The 17,528-nt window shown below is 44.9% G+C and overlaps 1 long non-coding RNA gene across 4 annotated transcripts in view; it reads right to left on the bottom strand.

Annotated features, from left to right (window-relative positions):
* Window positions 1–17,528, bottom strand: part of LOC132413289 (uncharacterized) — a 445,109-nt gene that overhangs the window by 916 nt on the left and 426,665 nt on the right. For all 4 annotated transcript variants that reach the window (XR_011246238.1, XR_009516685.1, XR_009516684.1 and 1 more), the window contains 2 exons: window positions 9,213–9,269; window positions 59–1,312 (listed from right to left, as the gene is read on the bottom strand). This is a non-coding gene — a long non-coding RNA (uncharacterized lncRNA). The remainder of the gene's footprint in view (window positions 1–58; window positions 1,313–9,212; window positions 9,270–17,528) is intronic.

The following is a 17,528-nucleotide window of genomic DNA, read 5'->3' as shown; positions in this document are numbered from 1 at the left end:
GATGAGATGCTTCCCTCATAAACACAAGGCAAACCACATTCCTTCCCCAGGAGCTCACCAGTCATGGTGCCACATGACAGTCACTACGACATGGCGGTCATCATGAAGAAGATGGAAGGTCTGGGGGAGGGGGAGAGTAGGGGGAGGTTTCAGACACTGCCTTCATCTGTCTGAAGGGCTGCATGAGGAGGATAAATTCCTTCGGAGCCTGGGAAAGATGGGGTGTGTGAAGGAGTTGCAGCAGAGATGGGATGCGCTGGATTCCACCGTCTTGCACTGGCCCCGGCGGCAGCATCCTTGCACCGGCTGGTACCAAGGTCCCTTCCAACCCTGAGCTCCCTATCCGGGCGAACAGCGGTGCAGGACGGCTGTGCTCCCCGACAGCACCTGTAAAGCTCAGGGTGGGCTCTTCCCTACCTCTCCCCACCCTCCCTTTTGCCAAAACCAGCAGGAGCAGCTTTCGACTCTGTGCTTTGTCATCCCACTCTCTGTGCCTCTTCCCGCTCCGTTCCAGGCCGCTGGGAGATATATTTGTCTGACTTCAAAATGCCCCTAACAGCCAGCGGCTGTCGGGTGAAGGCACCACGCCAGGGCTGAGCTCATTTGCGAGCAGCCCTCTCTGAGGTTCAGACCTGGCTCGCCCAGCGCCGGCCAGAGCCTCCTGCGGCTGCCCGGCTGCCTGCTGCACCCGCCTCGCCCCTGCTGCCTGCCAGCCCCACCTTTCTCTTCTGTAGAAGAAAGACTCCCAGTGGCCCCATTACTGTGAGGCCGGGACAAACTCAGGTATCATCGTACCTGGGCTCCAAAGGATCATCTCCGAGCCCCGGAAAAGCCTCAAAGCCGCTTCTGAGACCTCTGTGATGTTTCTGCCAGGGGGCAGGCAGCGTTAGGGCCCGGAGAGTTTAATCCCGAGGTTCAATTAGCGCACCCACCACCCTTCCCGGGCACCACCCCCAGCCTAATCTCCCTTTCCCCCAAATACCAGTAACACATTTAAGGTGTTTTCACTTACCTCTGGAAAACAACATTATGGCCTTATTATCCTACTTTTCTGTAAGAGAACTGTGTCCGGGCAGGGCGTGAAGGTGGGGTGCTGACGGGGAGGGAGGGGGTGATGACGGCACATTCGCTGCTCCCCGGGGGGCCTCAGCAGATTTCCATAAAGCAGCCCCTCCGTTCTCACCCTCCCATTGAGGATCCAACTTGGAAAGAAGGTCACTGACCCTGGTTTAGATTTCACTGTGTCTGTTTGCTGTCTTACATTCGGGGCCTTTCCTGATGTGTAATTTTCCTTCTTCTCTTTCTATGTCACCTGCATGAGAGAAAGGAAGACAGAGGCAGAAGGAGGTCACAGCAAGACCCTCGTTCCTTCTTATTCCTAAACAAAGTCTCCGGTGGGAAGGGAGAGCTTTTCAGATTTATCAGTTGCAGCTGAAAAAAAAAGTCCTGATGGGTAGGGAGGGATGTGAATATGGTTCAGGAGCAAAAAAGAAAAAAAGGATTTTATTTTTCAGATATTTTGAGTAAAAAAAAAAAATCAAACCGGGATTCTTGAAGGTTCATGTAAGACAGGAGGAGGGGGCTAAGGAAGTCACCTGAGACCTCGATATTTTACATTTTATTTAGACTTGACATTTTATTGTAGGACATTGTTCTTCTCAAGAACAGTTATAATGTAAATAGCCATCTTTTCTACATCATTAAGGTCACACTGGGATGTGAGGGTTTCCATCCTCACCTAAGGCCTCAGTTTATACTATTTCTTTAGTCTTACAGGAAAGACGGAGGTACAGAGGCTCCGCTGAGTGCCTTTGTACTGGGAATACTGGGTCACATGTCCTCAAGAACTCTCCACTTTCTAAATGAGGAAAGTGAGGCTCAGAGAGTTTAAATACCTTGCCTGGGTCTGCACGGTGAATGAGTGAATGAAGGAATGAATGAACGAAGTGTATCCAGGAGCAGTCTGAGTGTGCCAGGTGGTGCTTCCCCACCACTCACAACTGCCCTGACACTGACGAGGCCCTGGCACCTCGAAGCCTCCCCTGCAGCTCCAGATTCACTTCTCTGACCGCCTTGTTCAGGACACTAACCCCAAGCAAAAGAGTTTACAAGTAAATTCTTGATTCTCTCGCCCCATCCATCCTCCAAGTCCAAAACTAGATCCCCCCACAGTGCTACGGTTATGTACTGCTGCGTAACAAACCACCCCGAAACCTGGTGCCTTAAAACAACTATCATTTTGTTCTATCTTATCAATGTGCGGCTCAGGAATTTGGGCAGGACTCAGCTGAGGGATTCTTCTCTTCCACGTGGCTTTGACAGAGGTCACTAGGGGATTTTCAGTTGGCTGATGGGCGGTTCTGGAGGGTCCACTCACACGTCCAGTGCTCGATGGGCATAGTGGGAAGGCTGGATTTAACTGGACTTTCAACTGAAGTCTCCATATATGGCCTATGGAGCCAGCCGGGTGGTCTTAGGTAGTCAAACTTCTTACATGGCTGAAACTGTGTACTTCCTACATGCAAAACACGGAGTCTAATTACCTCTCCTTGAACATAGGCTGGTCTTCGTGCCTTGCTTCTAGTGAACAGAAGTGATGCTGTGTGACATTCAGGGGTAGGTTAGAAAAGGTGATAAAGTTTCCACCTTGCTCACTGTCTTAGGAAGGGCCTTGCAGTACTGGGCAGATACATACAGGCTAGGCAACCTGGAAGCTGCCATGCTGGAGGGAACAGGTGGAGAGACTACACAGAGTTAGAGATGCCCAAAGGGCCCAGGCTGCTCTTGTCCCCAGCTGTTCAAGTTTTCCCAGCTCAGGCACCAGCACTATGACTGAGAGATCCTTCAGATCACTCCAGCCCCCAGCCTTCAAGCCACCAGCATGGCTGAGTGGAGACAAGCATTCTTCACTGTGTCCTGTATGAATTTCTGACCTTCAGAATCCGTGAGCATAGTATGTGGTTGCTTGACACCATGAAAATTTTGTGTAACGTGTTTTACAGCCAAAATAAGTGGGACAGTGACAACCTAGGGACCCGAGAGTGTGCATATGCTCCAGTTAAGAAGAGGGACACTTTCTGGTCTTTTATGACCCGATCTTGGACATCATAGTCACTTCTGCCGTACTCTATTGGTCAATGCAGTCACCAGATTCGAGGGGAGAGGAGCCAGGACCTACCTCTTGATGGCAGGGAGGTAACAAAATTTGCTGCAAGATTTTTAATATCTCCACAGCCAGTGTTCACCATCTCAATAAACGACAGCCGCTTCTACCCAGCAGTTTAAGCCAAAAACTTGGCCATCATTCTGCATCTCTCCTTCTCCCTTACCTCACACCCAATTCACCAGCAATGGGCAAATCTGGCTGAGTTTCCCTCCACAGTATTTGTGAATCCATCCATGTCTCTCCCTCTCTCCTGCTGCCCTAGTCAAAACCACCATCATCTCTTGCATGGGGTATGTCCAGAGCTTCCCAACAGACCCTCTGCTCAACGTTCCTCTGTTATACTATCCATGCATCACCAGAGGGATCTTTTAAAAATATACAAATTGGGGCTTCCCTGGTGGCGCAGTGGTTGAGAGTCTTCCTGCGGATGCGGGGGACACGGGTTCGTGCCCCGGTCCGGGAAGATCCCACGTGCCGCGGAGCGGCTGGGCCCGTGAGCCATGGCCGCTGAGCCTGCGCGTCCGGAGCCTGTGCTCCGCAACGGGAGAGGCCACGGCAGTGAGAGGCCTGCATACCGCAAAAATATACATATAAAAATAAAAATATACAAATTGGATCCTATCGTTGCCCTACTGAAAGCCCTTCAATATTTTCCACTGTAGTCAATGAGAACTTAATGATCCGCTCCTTGTTTACATTTCCAATCCCACGTCAGGTCACCCTCCTCCTTCCATCTCCTTGGCTCATGCCAAGCTCTTTGCCACCCTAGGGCCATTCTATATGTTGTTCTCTTTGCCAGGAATCCTTTTTTTTTCCAGGTTCTTTGTGTGTCTGGCTCCTTCTTTAGGTCATCGCTTAAATGTCACCATCTCAGTAAGACCTGCCCTGACCACACCAGCTAAGAATGTCAATCTCCCTTTCCCACAATCCTCTTGCTCAGCGTCTCACTCTTGCTGTTGTTTACGTACGGGAGTTGAAATTTACACACTACAACTCAGAAATGCAAAACAATAGCTTAATTTTTTCTCTGTAGGAGATCTCAGTCTTCCCTAGAGTCCTCCTTATTCGGCTGTTGGAACCAGTAACGGTCGTAGGTGATGGGGAGAATATAAACTCACCCTCCTCCGTTCTAAAACAGCTTATTTCAGGTAAGTTCAGCCTCTTTTGGGAAAATGCTCCATCCATTCTAAGTCCAAACTCTCTCTCAGAACGATCCCCTTCCCCTTTCCATTGTTCTCCTCTCTCCATCCATTTTCCCAGATACTGTCTAGGTACTCAGGGATGCTTTTGCCAGAACTGGGAGAAGGTGGTCTCTGTGTGCTTCATCTCCTGATGTTTCCACTGTAGTGTGGCCAGTTTGGTCTAATACTGGGTCACCAGTGTGCGTCCTAGTGTCCTCTGAGGTATGCCTAATCCTGTCTGGTTCTTTTGGATGTCAGGTGGGACAAGCTGCTAAAATCCCTGCCATTTCACTCTAGCTACGGTGATGCAGCTCTCTGTGGACTCTTTCTCCAGCTTCAAACCTCTGTGGGTCCACTGTCCACTCAGGGCCTCGCCCCTCCCCCAGTGTACTTGGGGACTTCTGGACTGCCTAAGGATGGGGGCTGGCAGCACCACCTTGGGGCCATCCATCAATGAGCCTCCCCCTGCTCCTGCTGCTCTACTGGCTCCTCTTCACCATGAACATGCGAGAGAAGGTGGAGAAGAGGGGCACTAGCTGGACATCGTCACACCCGCTGTCACTCACATGGGGTTCTATTGCATTGCGCCATCTTGCTGCTGACTCAAGGCTCTGTGTGGGGAAGGTGCTTCTCAGGGGTGAAGGCAGCATCTCCAGCCTGGATGGGAACCCTCCAGGTCTCTTTGCTTCCTCCTGCTATGAAGAGTAGTCCACTTCCTCCCCTTCTCAGGTGGGAACTTGCCTTGCCCGACATCTCCAGTCTCTTTATGTTTGGGGTGACTATTTTGGAAATCAAAAGTTCCATATGGAATCCTTCTCAGCGTTCCTGCTTTCAGTCTCCTAACCCTCCCGAAAGCAGTGGATTCCTCTGGCTTAGTGTAAAGATGGTGTAAAAGGAAGCATTAAAAGAACGTACATGTGAAGGAGCATGTGTGAGAGTTTGTGAGTCTGCATGTGACTGGTGCCTGCGCGTGTGTCATCTGTGTGCATGTGTGTGTGTGTGTCATGTGTGTGCCCATGTGTGAACGTATAAACATGCACTTATGTGTATTGACTTATGGAGATACATAAAATTGTCCCTATTGTATCTACTTCAAGATACTTAACATGACTTGTTTGTTTATTGTCAGCTTTTCTCACTAGAATATAAGCTCCATAAAAGAAGAGACTTGCCTGTCTTGTTCATCACTGTATTCCCTGTGTCCTAGCACAGTCCCTGACCCACAGCTGTTGCTCAGAAGCATTTGTTGAATGAATGAATGAATTGGATCCATATGGCTTGAGATCCATTTAACTTATGATTTTACCCTTGTCACTAAGGTCTCTTAATTTCTGTAATGCTCAAGAATTGAGTACGTTTATGAATGAAGAAAAGTACCAGTATGTATTGATTATGTCCTGTACTGTGCTAAAACATTAAGATGAAAATCTCCTTTAATCCTTGCAATTATCCTGTGAGACACGAAGCATTACCATTTCCATTGCACGTAGGGTAGATTGGGGCTCAGAGAAATGAAGTGACTTTTCCAAGGTTGAAAAGCCAAAAAGTGGCAAAGCTGCACTGGAATTCATATTCGTCCGACACTAGATCCGCTACATTACTTTGGGAAAAGAAGGCGGGGACAACGAGGCTGCCTGCTCACAGCGCTGTGAGGATCAAATGGGTAACGTGGGACTAGAACAACTCCTGGCACAGAATACACAGCTGACCCTTGAACAGTGGGGCATTAGTGGCTGACCCTCTGTACAGTCTAAATTTTGCATGTAATTTACAGCTGGCCTGCTGCTGTATCCAGCAGTTCCATATCTGCGGATTCAACCGACCGCGGACCCTTTAGCACTAGAGGATTTACCACTGAAAACAATCCTCATGTAAGTAGACCCACACAGTTCAAACCCGTGTTGTTCAAGGGGCAGCTGTACTACTCATATTAGCGGTCCTATTGTTTTATCTGTCCTCTTCATAGTGTCCATTTTCCTTTCAAGAGAAGAGGAATAAATAAAATCCACATCTCGAGGCTAAAGGGCACTGGCAAACCACCTTTTTACCCTCTCCCCTTCCTTCTTTTCTCCTACTTTCTTCTTGACAGAAACAGGCAGAACCAGGTGAGAGCTTCACCTGCAGGTGTCACAGCTGAAATTGGAGGGGGTTATCTGACACTTTCAAAGGCTTATTTCAGGGGTGGAGAATGAGAAAAGCCGCACAGAAATTAAGGTCATAGTTGTGAAGATGATATTGCATGTCTTACTGGAAAGGAAGGATGGGACAGAGCCTCCGTAGCTGGGAGGGCTCCAAGTAGGATAGATGCAGGGCGGGTAGGGGAGGGCACTTAGGCTGTGCCTGTAAAGAGGTAGCAGAATCCAACATACATGGTGCCCAGAATGACTTTGGGGAGGGGTCTCCTACTCTCTAGAGGACCAGGGCACTAGATTCGGGCTGCTTTCCGTAGGAGTGAGGACTAACGCCATCGAGACCAGAGCCAGTGTCCAGAGCAGAGCTGGAAGTGAGAGTCAAGGAGACTGCAACCGAAAGCAATATCCAGAAAGAGGAAAGTCAGACCTTCGGTAGCAAGAAGGAAGTAGAGATGCAGTCAAGAGGGCTTCAAAGAGGAAGGTTAATGATGGGACCTGGCCAGCATCTCCACCCCTCACAGAGCCCCCGGGGCATTCTGTGAGCTGTATCTGTGGACCCTCTTCTAGGGGAAGGGGGGTGGCCTGATCTTCTCTCATCCTTTTCCATATTCTTAAACCAAATAAAGGTTTTACAATGACTTGTGTAAACTACAAGTACTATAAAACCACACGAGATTGTTCATATTATAATCTTCATTGTCTCTCCAGAGTGGAAGAGGGAGAGAGGTAGGAACTCAGGAACAGGAGCTGGTCTTGAGTTGTTAAAGACCATCTTTCCAGTCCCTTCAAAGAAAAGAATCCTATCTTTAGATTTGAGAAAAACTGACCTTTGGGAAGCAAGAACCATGAAAGTAGGCAGCTTGGGGTCCCACTATGGGGGGAGTCTCACATTATAGAAACTGGAGAGTCACGGAATATCGGAGCTCAGAGGGACCTGAAAGATGGTCTGTGTCTGAAGTTTTCAAACCTTCTTCTGCAGAGCGCAGGATGCTGCAGAGCTGCCAGGAGGGGTGGCCGTGGAGTGTCTCTCAGCCCTTGTTCCTATTTCAACCTAAACACTGTTACTTTTATGCTCTTTGTGTTGGATTTCTGCATAAGGTTCTGCTGTTGCTGCAGGAAATGTGCAAAGCTCTGCTCTATTCTGATTCACCCAGTGCATCAGAGGAAGAAAGGAAGTCCTCCTGTGAGCAGAACACTCCCAGAGCACACAGCTAGTTTGGGGCAGACAAGGGACTTCAGCCTGGCACCCTTCCCTAGCGTGCAGAAGGGAACAAATGGGATGAGTTCCTTCCAGGAAGAATTTGTTTCCCCCCAAGGTATTTCCCGAGTTCCAGCAAGTGGCCTGGTAGGACCCAGCTGGCTGTCTCTCCACTGGATGCCATACCTGATAAACAGCCCTAGGACAGCACCAGGCTGCCTCAGTAGTTTATCATCTCAGCCAAGGAAGGCTTGACTAGGAGACAAAACACCTCTTCATACATTTGCATCAAAATGCTCTGCAACCTTTGACTCCAGCACTGCCTTTGTTAGCCCAAGAGCTCTATTATCAACTCTATAAATCTGGCAGTGGCATTTGCATATGCCTCCGTAGGCTCTATAACATTCCTAGGCTGTCACGACATTCAGAGAGGTGAGGCAGGAACAACATGCCACTGGGGTGAGAGGTGAGCCTCTTCACACCTATGCTGATGAACCAGTGGGTGCAGCTTGGGTGAGGGAGGCGCACCGTTTACCGATCACAGGCAAGAAGTTAGGCACTGCCCTAGGCACCCTGCGTGAACATCATTTGATCCTCATGACAGCCTGAGAAGTGAGTATCTATTGGTTAGAATGGGCTAGGCTCAGATCAAAACTACAATGAGGTATGACCTCACACCGGTCAGAATGGCGATCATCAAACAGTCTACAAGTAATAAATGCTGGAGACAGTGTGGAGAAAAGGGAACCCTCCTGCACTGTTGGTGGGAACGTAAATGTGTGCAGCTGCTGTAGAGCACAGTATGGAGGTTCATCAAAAAACTAAAAATAGGGGCTTCCCTGGTGGCGCAGTGGTTGAGAGTCCGCCTGCTGATGCAGGGGACACGGGTTCATGCCCCGGTCCGGGAAGATCCCACATGCTGCGGAGCGGCTGGGCCCGTGAGCCATGGCCGCTGAGCCTGCGTGTCAGGAGCCTGTGCTCCGCAACGGGAGAGGCCACAACAGTGAGAGGCCCGCGTACCGCAAAAAACAAACAAACAAACAAAAACTAAAAATAGAGCTCCCGTATGATCCAGCAACCCCACCTGGGCATATTCTGGAGAAAACTCTAGTTCAAAAAGATACATGCACCCCTGTGTTCATAACAGCACTATTGACAATAGCCAAGACATGGAAGCAACTTAAATGTCCATCGACAGATGAATGGATAAAGAAGGTGTGGTACATCTATACAATGGAATATTACTCAGCCACAAAAAGGAATGAAATAATGCCATTTGCAGCAACATGGATGGAGCTAGAGATTATCATATTAAGTGAAGTAAGTCAGACAAATATCATATGATATCACTTATATGTGGAATCTAAAAAAAGTGATACAAATGAACTTATTTACAAACCAGAAATAGGCTCACAGACTTAGAAAATAAACTCTAGTTACCAAAGGGAAAAGGGGCGGGGGAGGGATAAATTAGGAGTTTGAGATTAACAGATACACACTACTGTATACAAAATAGATAAGTAACAAGAACTTACTGTGTAGCACAGGGAACTATATTCAACATCTTGTAATAACCTATAATGGAAAAGAATCTGAAAAAGAATATATAACAATATATAAATATCATTTTATATATATATATATATACACACATATATAACTGTATCACTTTGTGTACACCTGAAACTAACACATTGTATTATAAATCAACTACACTTCAATAAAAATTTTTTAATTAAAAAAAATTTTTTAATTAAAAAAAAAGGACGGGTTAGGCTCTGTGATAGTAATGCATAAACCTTGGAATCCCAGTGGCTGCACATAATGAAAGTTCACAAGTCACGCAAACCCAGACTGGGCTGCGAAATGGATACATTACAGGGTCTTCCTTCTCTTGGCCAGGTCTCTCCTGCTATATCTAAAATCAAGTTCATCCCGCTACCTCTAGGATTGATCCTTTTCTACTTATTTATGGTCTAGACCACACAAGACATTCATAGCTCTCCTATTAATGAAACCTATACCTTATTCCTTGGGAAATAATACAATGGCCTCATGATGCCCGGGGAAAGGCAGCCCCTTCCTGCCCAGACTTAGATTAAAAAGCACTCATTGTGCATGAAATTAAAGAGTATCACACTGGAATTCCTTCCTTTTATTACCTAGGAAATGAAATTTAGAAGTCTCATTTCACCCCAACACAAATATAGCTGTTTCATGAAAAATGACAATACTGATTTCATTCATGACATAATTAACGGGGTGAGAAACAAACACTTAAAACCCAAATATGGGGTTTAGTAGGCTTGGTAAAACTTTTATGATTAGCTATAAACAATCAGATTTAATGAAGCAATACATCTGCTCATACAAAGTATAAATGATTATTAGAGTTGCAGACAAAACATTCCTACTCACAGAAGACCTAATGGAATGAAAACAGTAATTACAATGCCAAAAATATTGTTAAGTGTTAAAATTGACACCGGGAAAATGAAACACTTTGCTTAATTTCTGATAACGTTACATGTTGAGACATGACATGTCTGGCATTTCAATTGACACAAAACCTTGTTTTTTAGTTCAAACACATTTCAGACTTTCACACTCTGCTTTGCAATGATTTCCCAAAGTTTGGCCTCGCTCCCTCAGATTGCAGGGTGCCGTGGGTCCAAGTTATATTTCCTGTCTTCTTGTACATTACCTAAACTCAAAGAGTTTTGTTTTGTTGCTGTTTTCCCTTTTAAATGCAAGTCAAATTCTGTGATCTGGAATACCACTGCTTGCAAATGTCAGCTCCCCTCCCAAGAGAAGCAGCACGTGTGTGGACAAAATGTATAACTCAGGTCCCACAGAGATCCAGGAACCATATTCTACCTCTGCTCATACGACATCTGATACTATAGATAAGCAAGATGTAAAGTGGGGACCATTTTGCATTTTGTCTGATGTCTCTGGACGAGCAAAATATTGCCTAGAAACGGTTTACAATTTCTATTTGAATATATTCCCTGTAATATATGCAGGTTTCTACAAACAAAAGGAACCCCACACATTTCAGCAGGCCGACAGTCTGAAAGCGCCCTCTCCTCAGAGCGCTGAAATCAGCACCATTTGAACAAAGCAGCCTGTCCTTTTAAGAAAAATCCCTCTATAGAAATGCTATAATTTTCCTGTTACAAAGGAGCCTTTTTCAGAGCACGTAAAGTGCCAGTTTGTTCAGTGTGACCTCTGCTTTCATTCTATCAAGGTTGTATCTGATTACAATTTAAGACAGATGAAGGGGATGCCTTTCGAGGCAAAGAAGAAAAAAAGTTTTAGTCTTGGGTCACTTGCAAAAGTGGTTCATCACTTTTATTGGCAACGTTTTCAATAACATTTTGGGGGTGGTTCTCCTATGTCAGTCTGAAAAGATGTCTGGGATACATTTTCAGGGCTTTGATGTGCTTATTGGGAGTTGACCCACATGGGAAATGCCGTGCTGCTGCTTTCTTTCCGGAAAGCAAGGTGGCTGAACCGGAGAGGGTCTCAGCGGACATCACATCTGCATGGGGCCTCCTTGTGTGTCGGGCCATTCGGTTGCCTAAGCCTGCTCTGGCCCACAGTCCAAATCCTACAGGAGCTGATGTGACTTCAGAAGGAGCTCTGTGAACTGTGAAGAACAGTGCAGACGTTCTTTGTGTATTACTGGAGACAGAAAACCATGGTGGTAAAGAGTCCAAAAGAGCTGGGTCTTAAAGCCTGGCTCTACTACTTACTGATTCTTGCAAACATTCTATATTATTCATATAATTTGGGCTAATCAGCTCCCTGAGCCTCAGTCCCATCCTCTACCTCACAGGGTTATCAAGAGTTAAATGAGATAATGTCCATCATTCTCTGGGCACAGTGCCCAGGACATAGTAAGTGTTCAAGAAATGTCAGATGTGATTGTTTTTCGTAGTTCCGGTACTTTGAAGAAGAGATAAAGCCCTGGGAAATCTTGCCCTCCCTGAAAACCGTGGGAGGGAACACAGTTGAGTGTAATAAAAGTGGCACAGACATTGGAGTTAGACTTGTATCCTGTCCCCCGTCTGAGACCTTGGCTTTATCTTCCTGTCATCGAGTTTCCCAAGTATAGAAACAAAGATACTTTCTACTTCGTAGTTCCTGGCCTATGGGATAGGCCCATACATGTTTTATGAATGTAGGGATGAGATAACAAATGGAAAGCACTTTGTACGTAGCAGATGCTTTAAAAATGTCACACTGTATTTACGGGTTGGATTATCTCCGCCTCAACGGGTAAACTGTGCTCCTTTCAGCGCTACCTTTGAAAGTACATCCAGCCCCACCGTATGCCTTTGTCCAAACCTCAGCCCCTACTGGGAGCAGCCAACTCCTCCCTAAGGTCCCTACAGCCACTCAGACTGCCATCTGTCCCCTGCCCAGCAGTCTGGAGGGATCTTTCCAAAACTATGGAGTAAATCATGATGCCCCCTGCTTGGACCCTCCAGTAATTCCTGTTGCTGTCAGAGTGAATCCACCATCCCCACCCGGGCCCCTCCCGGCTGCCCATCTAGCCTCACCTGCTGCGGCTCTGCCCTTCACTCTTCCCACCTGGCAACGCTCTTGTCCTTCTGTTCCTCTAACACAGCAAGGACTTGGCTGTGCCCTCTGCCTGGACTTTTCTTCACCCAGATTTTTCCTGGCTCCTCTGTCTCTTCATTCATGTTTTGGTTCACATGTCTTCCCTCCAAGAGGCCCCTTGACCACCTAGTTTCCCCTCCAACCCAATCACCTCTTGACCATGACCACTTTACTGTCTCCCTGGCAGCTCTCGCTCCCAAACATTCTCCTCTTTTTTGTTTTTGTTTTTGTTTTAATCATTTTTCCTATCTCTCTCCCTGACTGAATTAAACCTGAGATCAGGTGTTTTGTATGTTATCGGTCACCCTTGTATCACCAGAGCCTAGGACATGTGCTGGCATAGAGTAGGCGCTCAATCAATGTTGGCTTAATGAATATTGATCGCTCACTGTGTGCTGGGCACCAGTTAAAGTGTCCGGGATTCAGAGAGATGAATGGCTGTTTTGTTCTCAAAACAGATAAATATTGCAAGAGAGATAAGCTTAGGATATTATGGGAGAACAAAGGATAGACAAAGACATCCATATATTGAATAAAATGGGGTGATGATGGGGGTGGCAGAATCTTCCCAGGGTGGCCAAAAGCACCTGAATCTCGAAGACCATGTACTAAATTGTAATGTCCCTCCAGCCAAACTGCTGTACCAAATGGATTACATATGAAACGGCTTTGTAAACAAATTTTTGCTCTTAATGTTGTTGCTAGTAACCTTTGTCTAAGGCTGTACATTGGCCCTTGCTCCCCTGAGCCTCTAATTTCAGGATGGTCTGTTTCTTTTCTCTACCCATGCAAAGAAAACCCCAAACCTTCAAACTCTAACCTCAAGCCTGAGACCATGGGTAGTGGGTTTAAAAGAATGGAGAAGCCGGCTGTGGGCAGAGCCTTGGAAAATAGCTGCTTCTGCAAAGAAGGATGACTCCCATTGTCAGACCGGCCCCTCACAGTGTTGTCAGGGGAGAGGCTGGCGAGAGGCTCTCACAGAAAAACACAAAAAGAATTGCTGTTAAAAATATTGTGACAAGTTATATGAAGCACTGAGGGATATTCCTGAGTTTCTCAAGAGCGAGGCAATCGTTCCCACAGTCATAAAAGTGCCTCGGCAAGCAAGGACAGTAAATGTAATAAAAGGGGGGAAATGTTGTCTGAGCTCATAAAGGAGGAGGGTGATTGTGTAGTTACAGACCTTCATAAACTCCTTCAACACAGTAGAGGGAGAGAAATTGGGTCAGCAGACGATGCCTCCATCACGCTTGCTAACCTGGACAAGCTGGGCCAGTGGAAAAACAATGGGACCGTGTCATTATTCTAGTGAATAAAGGCAGGGCCTCGGGGGAGTGACTTGTCATTCTAGAGTCAGCACAAGACATATTCCAAAAGTAGAAAACTTACTGGACTAGGGATCCGGAGACCCGGGCTCTGGACCTGTTTTTTTTCTGAGCTATTGTGTGGCTTAAAATAGTCACTCAATATACTAGTCAGGGTAATTAACTCCAGATGCTATAACAAACAAATCCATACTCTTAGCATACTGACACATTAAACATGCATTTCCCTATGATATCATCATGCAATGTGGGTTAACAGAGGGCTTTGCTCGACATGGTCATTCAGGGGCCCAGGCTGATGGACATACTGCCATTTTTAAGCACATGATTCTCAAGATCACCCTGGTATTAACCTCTAACCTGCCAGTGGGAAAGAGAGAAAGGGTGTTGAGGACCACAAAGGATATTAGGAATCTTGGGACTTACACACTAAAATTACAAATTATCTCTTTCTCCTGATGTACAATGGTGGAGCAGCAACAGAAATTCCACAGTAAAGTCTCACATTCGCAAAAGAAGGCACATACTAGTCACGGATTCATAGCAATGTGGGAATCCTGTAGTGCAGACACTGTGAGCTTCCTTGTTTTAGGACGGGGGAGGCTCCCTAGACTTCTGCTCTGCTCTTTGGGCAGAATCATGAGGTCCACTTTTCCCAGTGGTCCAGGCTTTACCCCCGAGGGAGATTTTTCTTTGCTCATTCTCTTCCATGACCACTTCTGATGTGTGTTGGGGAGAAGCTCTTCTTGGGAACTGTAAGTTTCTGGAGCCTGATCTTTCCTTACAGAAGCTTGGAGGACAAAGTGTTGTTTTAAGTATTAAATCATCAAGGATCTTCTTAGTCTGAAATTACGGGTTCCTTGGTAATACAATCCTCCCCAAACCTTAGTAGACATCTGATGTTTTTGCTTCCAGTCAGTTCGAAGAGCCAGTAATGATACTCAAACATCTTTCCTGGATATATTTTTCAAATCTACTTTATTTCTTTGCTTCTCCATCCCTATGCCCTTCTCTCTCAACTTCATGGTACATGAGGCTGTCAAGGTTAAGTGGGAAGACCACATTTTTTTTTTTTTTTTGCAGTACGCGGGCCTCCCACTGTTGTGGCCTCTCCTGTTGTGGAGCACAGGCTCCGGACGCGCAGGCTCAGCGGCCATGGCTCACGGGCCCAGCTGCTCCGCGGCATGTGGGATCTTCCCAGACCAGGGCACGAACCCGCGTCCCCTGCATCGGCAGGCGGACTCTCAACCACTGCGCCACCAGGGAAGCCCGGAAGACCACATTTTTAATCTGATCTTTGTTGCAAGGTTTGTTTGCTTGTTTATTTAGACAAAAGGCTTTCTAATTCTTATTTTCTACCATCTGGAGTCTAGAATCAGTCAGCTTTACTGATCCTCAAGGTCCCACTGGACTCTCTCTATTCTGGACTCTCTCTATTCCCTTTTATTCTTGCTTAGAAACCACCTAATGGTCCCCTGAGTGCGTCTTGCAATGCCTTGTCAAACAGCCAACATTTGCCAAGCACTTCCAACATTCAGTTTTCCACCAGAGATGAGACCATTACTATTTTCAGATCTAACCCACATCAAATGTCCTGTTTCTTGGATCCATCCCTGTACCAAATACGAAAAGAGTTGTGGTTTGTCTAAGGAAAAGAGAAATCCCTCCAGGTATTCTGAGCAGGAATGGATTTAATATAGGCAGTGAGAATTTTGCCCAGTCCTTGTAAATGCTAGGGATGAAAGGTCATGAAATCCACTGCACCCTCATCCCAACCTTCGGAGGGGAGAGGCAGATGTTAACTTGCAATTGTATTTATTTGTTTAATATTATGATGCATGTTATATAAAAAGAAGTTCTGGGGTACTCTGAGAGGGTACAGCTGGGTGAATTAGTGTAATATGGGGCATAAGGAATAGACTCCTCTTAATTCCTTTGTTTAGGCTTCAGTAGCATGAGAGGGACGAGCATTCCACATTTCCCTGACATGAGGGTATTGTGAAGACTGGCTCTTGTAAGCCACACTGATTAGATGCTGGGTAGCAAACATTCATAGCATTCTGATTGAAGTACAGTGCCTAGATTCAAAACTAATAGGTAGAATGCTTTCTACTCCATTACTTCCAAGATACAAGCTGAACTCCTGAGCACATGGCACGTGAGGGCGCTCAGGCTCTGACTTCCTGCCTCGTATCTTGCCTCTGGTTGGACACCACTTCATATTCTGTACCTATAATACAAACTTCATCTTCATCCTATGAACTTGGCATATTTTCTCACTCCTCCTTGGTAGGCTGTGTCCTTGATTCAGAATGCCCTCACCTTAAGTGCTCCCCTAATCTGAAGAGACACTTAAAAATGTTTCAAACTAAATTAAATTGAAAATAACACGAATCAAAAATCATTTGATGTAGTAAAAGCAGTACTGTAAGATGAATTTATAGCAATATATGCGTATATTAAAAAAGAAGAAAGATCTAAAATCAATAAAATTAGAAAAAGAAGAGCTGTTTAAGCTTAAAGCAGAAGAAAAGAAGTAATAAAATTAGGAACAGAAACTGAAGAACTTGAAAGCAAAAAAAAAAAAACAAAAAACAATAGAAATAGCTGGTTCTGTGAAAAGATTCTAAAAACTGATAAACCTCTAGCCTGGTTAACCAAGAGAAAAAGAGAAAGAGAGAGAAGACACAAATTACAGTATCAGAAATTATGCCATCACTACTGCTCTCATGCACATTAAAGGATAAAAAGGAATACTATGAATAATTCTCTTTGATGACTGATGAAATAGGTCAATTTATTTAAAAAGATATAAACTACTAAAACTCATACAAAGAGAAATGGATAGGTTTATATCTATTAGAGAATTTTAATCAATAATTAATAACCTTCCATAAAAGATGACACCAAGGTCAGATGGTTTCACTGGTAAACTCTACAAACATTCAAGAAAGAAATGAAACCAATTCTCCATAATCTCGTCCAGAAAATAGAATCAGAGAGAATACTTTGTAACTCAGTCTCTGAAACCAACATTACCCTAATACTCAATTCAAAGAATTATAACAAAAGAAAGTTGTAGATCAACATCTTTCATGAACATCAATGTAAAAATCTTCAACAAAATATTACCAAATCAAATTCAAGAATGTATAAACAGAACTATACACCATGACCAAGCGGAATTTATTCTAGATATACAAGGCTGGTTTTACATTTCAAAAACAATCGATGCAAATCACCATATGAACAGGCTAAAAAAATGAAAACTCATACGATCAAATCAATTTATGCAGGAAAAGCTTTTGACAATACCCATTCCTGATAAAAACTCTCAGCAAACTAGAAAGAAGGGACAACTTCCCCATCTTGATAAAAAAAAAACATCTATAAAACACACACAGTTAACACCAAACTTAATGGAGTGAAATGAGGTGCTTTCCCTCTAAAATCAGGAACAAGGCAAGGATATCCTCTTTTCAACATCACATTAGAAGTCTTAACAGTGGAATAAGATGCACACACACACACACACACACACACACACACACACACACATACACACACACACAGAAGACCCTAAGAAGGAAACAGAAGTTATACAGATTGGAAAGAAAGAAATAAAATTTTTTTTGTTCACAGATGACACATTTCCTATATCAAAAATTCTAAAGAATAGCCAAAATTTTTCTGGAAATAATAAGTGATTATAGCAAGATTAATATAAAAAGTGAAGCGTTTTCCTTTATACCAACATTGAACAATTGGAATTAAAAATTGAAAATTAGTATCTTTTACAGTAGCACCCCCAAAATGAAATAATTAGGTATAAAACTAATAAAATAAGTATAGGACCTGTATGTGGAAAACTACAAAACTCTGATGAAAGAAATCAAA

The sequence above is a fragment of the Delphinus delphis genome, chromosome 17, assembly GCF_949987515.2.
Source record: "Delphinus delphis chromosome 17, mDelDel1.2, whole genome shotgun sequence".
NCBI lineage: Eukaryota > Metazoa > Chordata > Mammalia > Artiodactyla > Delphinidae > Delphinus > Delphinus delphis.
This window is presented reverse-complemented; position numbering and strand designations above follow the sequence as displayed.